Below are 10,000 nucleotides of genomic sequence, written 5' to 3'. Positions count from 1 at the left end.
CCCCCGCCCCCCCCCCGCTGCCGGTTTGCGCGGAGCCCCCCCCTTCCCGCCGTTGCCTCTTGCCGCTACCCCCGCCCCCACCCGCTGCCGGTTTGCGCGGAGCCCCCCCTTCCCGCCGTTGCCTCTTGCCGCTACCCCCGCCCCCCCCCCGCTGCCGGTTTGCGCGGAGCCCCCCCTTCCCGCCGTTGCCTCTTGCCGCTACCCCCCGCCCCCCCCCCGCTGCCGGTTTGCGCGGAGCCCCCCCTTCCCGCCGTTGCCTCTTGCCGCTACCCCCCGCCCCCCCCCCGCTGCCGGTTTGCGCGGAGCCCCCCCCTTCCCGCCGTTGCCTCTTGCCGTTACCCCCGCCCCCCCCCCCGCTGCCGGTTTGCGCGGAGCGCCCCCGCCTGCCGTTGCCTCTTGCCGCGGCCACCACCGCCACCACCGCCCCCTCCACACCCCCGGGCCCCCGTTACCGGTTTGCGCGGAGCCCCCCCTCCCGACGTTGCCTCTTGCCGCTGCTGCCACCCCCAGCTCCCCACACCCCCCGGCTCCCGTTAGCGGTTTGCGCGGAGCCCCCCCTTCCCGCCGTTGCCTCTTGCCGCTACCCCCGCCCCCCCCCCCCGCTGCCGGTTTGCGCGGAGCCCCCCCGCCTGCCGTTGCCTCTTGCCGCGGCCGCCACCGCCCCCCCCACACCCCCCGGCCCCCGTTACCGGTTTGCGCGGAGCCCCCCCTCCCGACGTTGCCTCTTGCCGCTGCTGCCACCCCCAGCTCCCCACACCCCCCGGCCCCCGTTACCGGTTTGCGCGGAGCCCCCCCTTCCCCCCTTCGCGGGCTGCCGCTTCCCTCCCGGGCTGCCCGGCTGCTCTCTAACCCCTGCGACCGAGGCGGCGCTGTTAGGGCGGCCGTGCCGGTGCCCCTTGCCGCAGCTAGCCTCTCGCCGCTGCCCCTCCCGTCCGTCGTCCCCCGTCCCCAAAAACTTGCTGCTCTCCACGCTGGAGCCTGCACGGGGGAGGTTGCGCTCCGCTCCTCCGGCCCTAAAGCCGCCCTCGCCCGCCCCCCGGCTTGCCGCTTGGCTCGGCTGCCCGCCCGCCCGCTAATCCCCCCAACGCCCCCACCCCAAAAACACCCCAGCCCTACCGCATGCCGCTCCCCCTCTCCCCGCTCTCGCTGACCGCTGCCACCCCCCCCCCACCCCTCCCCCCCGAAACAAACCCCCCAGCCCTACCGCATGCCGCTCCCCCTCTCTCCCTAGCCTGCCCCCCCCCGCCGTCGCTTGCTGCCGCCGCCGCCGCCGCCGCCGCCGGGACCCGCCTCGGTCTGGTGGCGCGCGCGCTCGGAGATCCCCGGCTACCCGTCCGTCCGTCCCTCCCTCCCGCCCCGCCCCGGGGGAGGGCCCGGGGCAGCGCGGGCAGGCGGGGAGCAAAAAAAGGCGCGGGCGCCAAAAAACGTCGGGGTCCCGGGGTGGCGGAGGGGGGCGGCGGCGGGGGGCGGCGGCGGGTACACGGCGCCGGGTCCAGGGCGCCGGGTCCAGCCCGTCCCGGGGCGGGGACAGGTGGTGTCGTCCGTCCCCGCCCCCGTAACCTGCTCTGAAGCATCCGCTTCCCGCCGCGGTTCGCCCTCCACCCCCCCGCCGCACACGCAGCTGCCGCTTCCCGCCGCCTCTGCCCCCCGCCCCGGGATCAACCACCCGCCGGGTCCAGCCGGTCCCGGTCCCGGGAACCTGCTCCCGGGGCCAGCCGGAGCCACGCCCCCTCCTCTGACGCTTCCAGCTGCCGCCTCCCCTCCCACCCCCCAAACTCACACTGGCCCTCGCCGGCCCGCCCACCCGCCTACCTGCTTGCCCGCCGCCGCTGGGTGGCGTGCCGGACACTCTCGCACACAGGTACACAGACAGGGACACAGGGACACAGGCACTCGGGCACACAGGGACACAGGGACACAGGGACACAAGGACACAGGGACACAGGCACTCAGGCACTCAGGCACTCAGGGACACAGGGACACAGGGACACAGGCACTCAGGCACTCAGGGACACAGGGACACAGGGACACAGGGACACAGGCACTCAGGCACTCAGGGACACAGGGACACAGGGACACAGGCACTCAGGCACACAGGGACACAGGTGGCGGGCCGGAGGCCTCTCTCCACTGTGTGGCAGGGGTCCAAGAGCCACCCCAGCCCAACCCAGAGGGTCTTTTGCACCTCTCTAGAGGCCACCCAGAGACCCCAGGCCGCAGCAGAAGCCTCCCCCGCATGCTCTGCAGGCTTCCGACCCACCCCAGGCCGCACCAGAAGCCTCCCCCGCAAGCTCTGCAGGCTTCCGACCCACCCCAGGCCGCAGCAGAAGCCTCTCCCGCACGCTCTGCAGGCTTCCGACCCACCCCAGGCCGCAGCAGAAGCCTCTCCCGCACGCTCTGCAGGCTTCTCAGCCACCCCAGGCCGCAGCAGAAGCCTCTCCCGCACGCTCTGCAGGCTTCTCAGCCACCCCAGGCCGCAGCAGAAGCCTCCCCCGCACGCTCTGCAGGCTTCTCAGCCACCCCAGGCCGCACCAGAAGCCTCTCCCGCACGCTCTGCAGGCTTCCGACCCACCCCAGGCCGCAGCAGAAGCCTCTCCCGCACGCCCTGCAGGCTTCTCAGCCACCCCAGGCCGCAGCAGAAGCCTCTCCCGCACGCTCTGCAGGCTTCTCAGCCACCCCAGGCCGCAGCAGAAGCCTCTCCCGCACGCTCTGCAGGCTTCTCAGCCACCCCAGGCCGCAGCAGAAGCCTCCCCCGCACGCTCTGCAGGCTTCTCAGCCACCCCAGGCCGCAGCAGAAGCCTCTCCCGCACGCTCTGCAGGCTTCTCAGCCACCCCAGGCCCCAACAGAAGCCTCTCCCGCACGCTCTGCAGGCTTCCGACCCACCCCAGGCCGCAGCAGAAGCCTCTCCCGCACGCTCTGCAGGCTTCCGTCCCACCCCAGGCCGCACCAGAAGCCTCCCCCGCACGCTCTGCAGGCTTCTCAGCCACCCCAGGCCGCACCAGAAGCCTCCCCCGCACGCTCTGCAGGCTTCTCAGCCACCCCAGGCCGCAGCAGAAGCCTCCCCCGCACGCTCTGCAGGCTTCTCAGCCACCCCAGGCCCCAACAGAAGCCTCCCCCGCACGCTCTGCAGGCTTCTCAGCCACCCCAGGCCCCAACAGAAGCCTCCCCCGCACGCTCTGCAGGCTTCCGACCCACCCCAGGCCGCAGCAGAAGCCTCTCCCGCACGCTCTGCAGGCTTCCGTCCCACCCCAGGCCGCACCAGAAGCCTCCCCCGCACGCTCTGCAGGCTTCTCAGCCACCCCAGGCCGCACCAGAAGCCTCCCCCGCACGCTCTGCAGGCTTCTCAGCCACCCCAGGCCGCACCAGAAGCCTCCCCCGCACGCTCTGCAGGCTTCTCAGCCACCCCAGGCCCCAACAGAAGCCTCCCCCGCACGCTCTGCAGGCTTCTCAGCCACCCCAGGCCCCAACAGAAGCCTCTCCCGCACGCTCTGCAGGCTTCCGACCCACCCCAGGCCGCAGCAGAAGCCTCTCCCGCACGCTCTGCAGGCTTCCGACCCACCCCAGGCCCCAACAGAAGCCTCTCCCGCACGCTCTGCAGGCTTCTCAGCCACCCCAGGCCGCAGCAGAAGCCTCTCCCGCACGCTCTGCAGGCTTCCGACCCACCCCAGGCCGCACCAGAAGCCTCCCCCGCACGCTCTGTAGGCTTCTGACCCACCCCAGGCCCCAACAGAAGCCTCCCCCGCACGCTCTGCAGGCTTCTCAGCCACCCCAGGCCGCACCAGAAGCCTCTCCCGCACGCTCTTCAGGCTTCTCAGCCACCCCAGGCCGCACCAGAAGCCTCCCCCGCACGCTCTGCAGGCTTCTCAGCCACCCCAGGCCGCACCAGAAGCCTCCCCCGCACGCTCTGCAGGCTTCTCAGCCACCCCAGGCCGCAGCAGAAGCCTCTCCCGCACGCCCTGCAGGCTTCTCAGCCACCCCAGGCCGCAGCAGAAGCCTCTCCCGCACGCTCTGCAGGCTTCTCAGCCACCCCAGGCCGCAGCAGAAGCCTCTCCCGCACGCTCTGCAGGCTTCTCAGCCACCCCAGGCCGCAGCAGAAGCCTCCCCCGCACGCTCTGCAGGCTTCTCAGCCACCCCAGGCCGCAGCAGAAGCCTCTCCCGCACGCTCTGCAGGCTTCCGACCCACCCCAGGCCCCAACAGAAGCCTCTCCCGCACGCTCTGCAGGCTTCCGACCCACCCCAGGCCGCAGCAGAAGCCTCTCCCGCACGCTCTGCAGGCTTCCGTCCCACCCCAGGCCGCACCAGAAGCCTCTCCCGCACGCTCTGCAGGCTTCTCAGCCACCCCAGGCCCCAACAGAAGCCTCCCCCGCACGCTCTGCAGGCTTCTCAGCCACCCCAGGCCGCAGCAGAAGCCTCTCCCGCACGCTCTGCAGGCTTCTCAGCCACCCCAGGCCCCAACAGAAGCCTCTCCCGCACGCTCTGCAGGCTTCCGTCCCACCCCAGGCCGCACCAGAAGCCTCTCCCGCACGCTCTGCAGGCTTCCGACCCACCCCAGGCCCCAACAGAAGCCTCTCCCGCACGCTCTGCAGGCTTCTCAGCCACCCCAGGCCGCAGCAGAAGCCTCTCCCGCACGCTCTGCAGGCTTCCGACCCACCCCAGGCCGCACCAGAAGCCTCCCCCGCACGCTCTGTAGGCTTCTGACCCACCCCAGGCCCCAACAGAAGCCTCTCCCGCACGCTCTTCAGGCTTCTCAGCCACCCCAGGCCGCACCAGAAGCCTCCCCCGCACGCTCTGCAGGCTTCTCAGCCACCCCAGGCCGCACCAGAAGCCTCCCCCGCACGCTCTGCAGGCTTCCCACCCACCCCAGGCCGCAGCAGAAGCCTCTCCCGCACGCCCTGCAGGCTTCTCAGCCACCCCAGGCCGCAGCAGAAGCCTCTCCCGCACGCTCTGCAGGCTTCTCAGCCACCCCAGGCCCCAACAGAAGCCTCTCCCGCACGCTCTGCAGGCTTCCGACCCACCCCAGGCCGCAGCAGAAGCCTCTCCCGCACGCTCTGCAGGCTTCCGACCCACCCCAGGCCGCACCAGAAGCCTCCCCCGCACGCTCTGCAGGCTTCCGTCCCACCCCAGGCCGCACCAGAAGCCTCCCCCGCACGCTCTGCAGGCTTCTCAGCCACCCCAGGCCGCACCAGAAGCCTCCCCCGCACGCTCTGCAGGCTTCTCAGCCACCCCAGGCCGCAGCAGAAGCCTCCCCCGCACGCTCTGCAGGCTTCTCAGCCACCCCAGGCCGCAGCAGAAGCCTCCCCCGCACGCTCTGCAGGCTTCTCAGCCACCCCAGGCCCCAACAGAAGCCTCTCCCGCACGCTCTGCAGGCTTCCGACCCACCCCAGGCCGCACCAGAAGCCTCCCCCGCATGCTCTGTAGGCTTCTGACCCACCCCAGGCCCCAACAGAAGCCTCCCCCGCACGCTCTGCAGGCTTCTCAGCCACCCCAGGCCGCAGCAGAAGCCTCTCCCGCACGCTCTGCAGGCTTCTCAGCCACCCCAGGCCGCACCAGAAGCCTCTCCCGCACGCTCTGCAGGCTTCCGACCCACCCCAGGCCGCACCAGAAGCCTCCCCCGCACGCTCTGCAGGCTTCTCCGCCACCACAGGCCGCACCAGAGGATCTTTTGCACCTCTCTGGACGCCACCCAGAGACTCCAGGCCGCACCAGAGGCCCCCCCCCCAACCATTTACAGGCTGCAGTGCCAGCCTAGGCCCCGCTGGCAGCCTCCCTTGTCTGCTTTGGAAGGCCTCCCATCCACTCCAGACCTGCCTGGAGGCCTCCCTCGACTGCTCCCGGGGCCCTCGAAGCCACCCTAGGCCTTTCTGGAGGACCTGCTCGACCGCTCGGGCGGCTTCTGACGCACCCTCGGCCATCCGGCGCCCAGCAGCTCCCAGGGCCAGGCACCGGCCTCCCCCTCCGGCCGCCCCTGGGGCCGGGGGTGGCTCGGACTCGGCGCCCCCAACGTGTCGTCCCGTCCCCCCCCCGCCCCGCACCGCCGAACATTCGCTGCAGCCGAGGGCTTGCCGCTCGACGCCTACCCCACCCGCCCAGCCCCCCGCTGCGGCCCGGCGCTGCCCCGGCCGCTGCGCCCTGCCTCTCATCGCTCCCCCCACCCGGCAACCGGCCGCCGGGCACGGCAAGTCCCAGGGCAGGGAACAGGTGCTGCCGGGACCCCGTGCTGGCTGCCGGCTTCCCGGGGCTGCCCCGGGCACGGACAGGTCGCCCCCCCGCCCCGGCGAATGTTCACCGAACCGGCTGCCGGCTGCCTTCGAGCACCCCCCGCCCCCCGCCACTATCGTCCCCCCCCGCCCCCCCTCCGCCTCCGCTGCCGCTTCTCCCCGCACCGCCTCCACTGCCTCCCCCCGCCGCCGGCGAACGAGTCGCCGGATCCGTAGGGTGCCGGGAGCCCGAACGGCGAGCGGCTCCGGCTGCTGCCGGGACCGCGGGGATTCGAGCCGGTCCGGCCGCGGCCGGGACCCCGTGCCGGAAGCCGGCATCCCGGGACGGCCCCGGGACGGCCCCGGTCGCCGGCCGGGTGACGTTCAGCGAAGCGGCTGCCGCCAGTCTTTGGGCCTCCCCCGTGCCGGGGCCGCGGGGCTTCGAGCCGGTCCGGCCGCGGCCGGGATCCGGGGCCGGACGATGGCTTCCCGGGCCGGTCCCGGTCGCCTCCCGGGTGACGTTCACCGAAGCGGCTGCCGGCTGTCTTCGAGCCCCCCCCCCCCCCTCCGCCTCCGCGGCCGCTTCTCCCCGCACCCCCTCCACTGCCTCCCCCCGCCGCCGGCGAACGAGTCGCCGGATCTGTAGGGTGCCGGGAGCCCGAACGGCGAGCGGCTCCGGCTGCTGCCGGGACCGCGGGGATTCGAGCCGCTCCGGCCGCGGCCGGGACCCCGTGCCGGAAGCCGGCATCCCCGGACGGCCCCGGGACGGCCCCGGTCGCCGGCCGGGTGACGTTCACCGAAGCGGCTGCCGGCTGTCTTCGAGCCCCCCCCCCCTCCGCCTCCGCTGCCGCTTCTGCCCGCACCCCCTCCACTGCCTCCCCCCGCCGCCGGCGAACGAGTCGCCGGATCCGTAGGGTGCCGGGAGCCCGAACGGCGAGCGGCTCCGGCTGCTGCCGGGACCGCGGGGATTCGAGCCGCTCCGGCCGCGGCCGGGACCCCGTGCCGGAAGCCGGCATCCCGGGACGGCCCCGGGACGGCCCCGGTCGCCGGCCGGGTGACGTTCAGCGAAGCGGCTGCCGCCAGTCTTTGGGCCTCCCCCGTGCCGGGGCCGCGGGGCTTCGAGCCGGTCCGGCCGCGGCCGGGATCCGGGGCCGGACGATGGCTTCCCGGGCCGGTCCCGGTCGCCTCCCGGGTGACGTTCACCGAAGCGGCTGACGGCTGTCTTCGAGCCCCCCCCCCCCCTCCGCCTCCGCGGCCGCTTCTGCCCGCACCCCCTCCACTGCCTCCCCCCGCCGCCCGCGAACGAGTCGCCGGATCTGTAGGGTGCCGGGAGCCCGAACGGCGAGCGGCTCCGGCTGCTGCCGGGACCGCGGGGATTCGAGTCGGTCCGGCCGCGGCTGGGACCCCGTGCCTGTCGCAGGCTTCCCGGGACGGCCCCGGAACGGCCGCGGTCGCCGGCCGGGTGACGTTCACCGAGGCGACTGCCGGCTGTCTTCGAGCCCCCCCCCCCCCTGCCGGAGCCGCGGGGATACGAGCCGGTCCGGCCGCGGCCGGGACCCCGTGCCGGAAGCCGGCATCCCGGGACGGCCCCGGGACGGCCCCGATCGCCTCCTGGGTGACGTTCACCGAAGCGGCTGCCGGCTGTCTTCGAGCCCCCCCCCCTCCGCCTCCGCTGCCGCTTCTCCCCGCACCCCCTCCACTGCCTCCCCCCGCCGCCCGCGAACGAGTCGCCGGATCTGTAGGGGGCCGGGAGCCCGAGGCGGCGAGCGGCTCCGGCTGCTGCCGGGACCGCGAGGCTTCGAGCCGGTCCGGCCGCGGCCGGGATCTCGTGCCGAACGTCGTCTTCCCGGGACGGTCCCGGGAGGGCCCCAGTCTCCTCCCGGGTGACGTTCACCGAAGCGGCTGCCGGCTGTCTTCGAGCCCCCACCCCTGCCGTGGCCGCGGGGATTCGCCCCGGTCCGGCAGCTGACGGTTCCCTGTGTCGGACGCCGGCTTCCCGGGACTGCCCCGGGACAGCCCCGGTCGCCTCCCGGGTGACGTTCACCGAAGCTGCTGCCGCCTGTCTTTGTCCCCCCCCCCCGTGCTCTCCCTCAGGCGGGAGGTAGACGTGCTCTCCCTCGGCGAGTAGACGTGCTCTCCCTCGGCGAGTAGACGTGCTCTCCCTCGGCGGGTAGACGTGCTCTCCCTCGGCGAGTAGACGTGCTCTCCCTGGGCGAGTAGACGTGCTCTCCCTGGGCGAGTAGACGTGCTCTCCCTGGGCGAGTAGACGTGCTCTCCCTCGGCGAGTAGACGTGCTCTCCCTGGGCGAGTAGACGTGCTCTCCCTGGGCGAGTAGACGTGCTCTCCCTGGGCGAGTAGACGTGCTCTCCCTGGGCGAGTAGACGTGCTCTCCCTGGGCGAGTAGACGTGCTCTCCCTGGGCGAGTAGACGTGCTCTCCCTGGGCGAGTAGACGTGCTCTCTCTGGGCGAGTAGACGTGCTCTCCCTGGGCGAGTAGACGTGCTCTCCCTGGGCGAGTAGACGTGCTCTCCCTGGGCGAGTAGACGTGCTCTCCCTCGGCGAGTAGACGTGCTCTCCCTCGGCGAGTAGACGTGCTCTCCCTCGGCGAGTAGACGTGCTCTCCGCGGAGATCGCGCTTGTCGCCAAGGGGTCGCTGTTGCGCTCTGCCTCCGCCTACGTCATCGTACAAGCCGGCGTGATTTCTGCGACCTGCCGCTGGGCGGAGGTCGGCTGGTTGTGCGCTCGCGGAGCTGACGGCCCTCCAGTTCCGTATATGAGGGAACAAGCGACGCCGAGCACTCCCAGGGCAGCGCTGCCGAGCGGCTGCTCCAAGCCACCCGCCAGGCGGCTGGGCAGGGGTCCGTCTGGCTTCTCGGTGGCTTTCGCCCGGGTCAGAGAGGGGACCCGCGGGGCCGAACAAAGGCGCGGCGGTTTGGAGCGGCCGCTGGCGCACCCTCAGCGGTGTTGGATGGGTTTCGCTCGTCCGTGAGCCGGAGCCCAGCCCGGGCTCGGCAACGAAAGCGGGGAAAAGAAAAAAAGTTGACGAGTGGCTGGCGCCGGCCACTGCCGAAGTGTGGAACCCCCGAAGCGAAGTTTGCCCGGTGGGGCACGGGGGCAGAGAAAGCCGGGGAGACGTGGTGCCGGCGTCGGTCCCACCAAGAATGGAAAGCAAGCCCGTCCAGGCACGGCGAGAGAGAGCCCGGTAAGGGGCAGAGAGAGTTCCCAGCACTGGACCCTCTTCACGGGGGTTCCCCCCCATGGCCAAAGCCGCAGCCCGCGGGGGCACGGCATCTAAGGGAAAAGCCAGCGGCGGTGACTGGCCACTCGTATGCTATGGAGCCCGGCATGGGGGGAGGAGGGCAAGCCGGTGCCCCAGCACGGCTTCCTCCTGGCTCCAGAGGGGCGCCCCGTGATGGAGATGTAACTCGGTGCAGCTTGAGGGAAAATGCAAGCCCACATTTCGGGGAGGCAGAGGTGCCCTGTGAGCCGGTGCGGCCCGGTGCAGCTTGCCCCCCCCCCCCCCCATCTCTGGAGGGCGCCCCGTTTGCTCCTCCGGCGTGTTGCCCGCACGCCGAGCCCCGTGCCTGCTGGCTGCTCCCGAGGGCGGTGGCGGGTGCGCGTGGCTGTGTCTGTCCCAGAAGAGCGAGGCCGTGGGGCCTCCGCTGGCTTCCTTTCCTTCTGTCCTTGTTGATCGATGAGGCCTTTCGGGTCGCGTCGGAAAGGGCCCCCGGCCGGCAGGGCAAGGGCGGTCTTCCTTTCCACTTCGCTTCCCGTCGCGTGTGAGGTGTCGTCCTCGTTCCCCC

The sequence above is a fragment of the Melanerpes formicivorus genome, unplaced genomic scaffold (assembly GCF_026170545.1).
Source record: "Melanerpes formicivorus ecotype bairdi unplaced genomic scaffold, bMelFor1.0.p_v2 SCAF_215, whole genome shotgun sequence".
In the NCBI taxonomy this organism is placed as follows: Eukaryota; Metazoa; Chordata; class Aves; order Piciformes; family Picidae; genus Melanerpes; species Melanerpes formicivorus.
Note: the sequence above shows the minus strand (reverse complement) of the source record.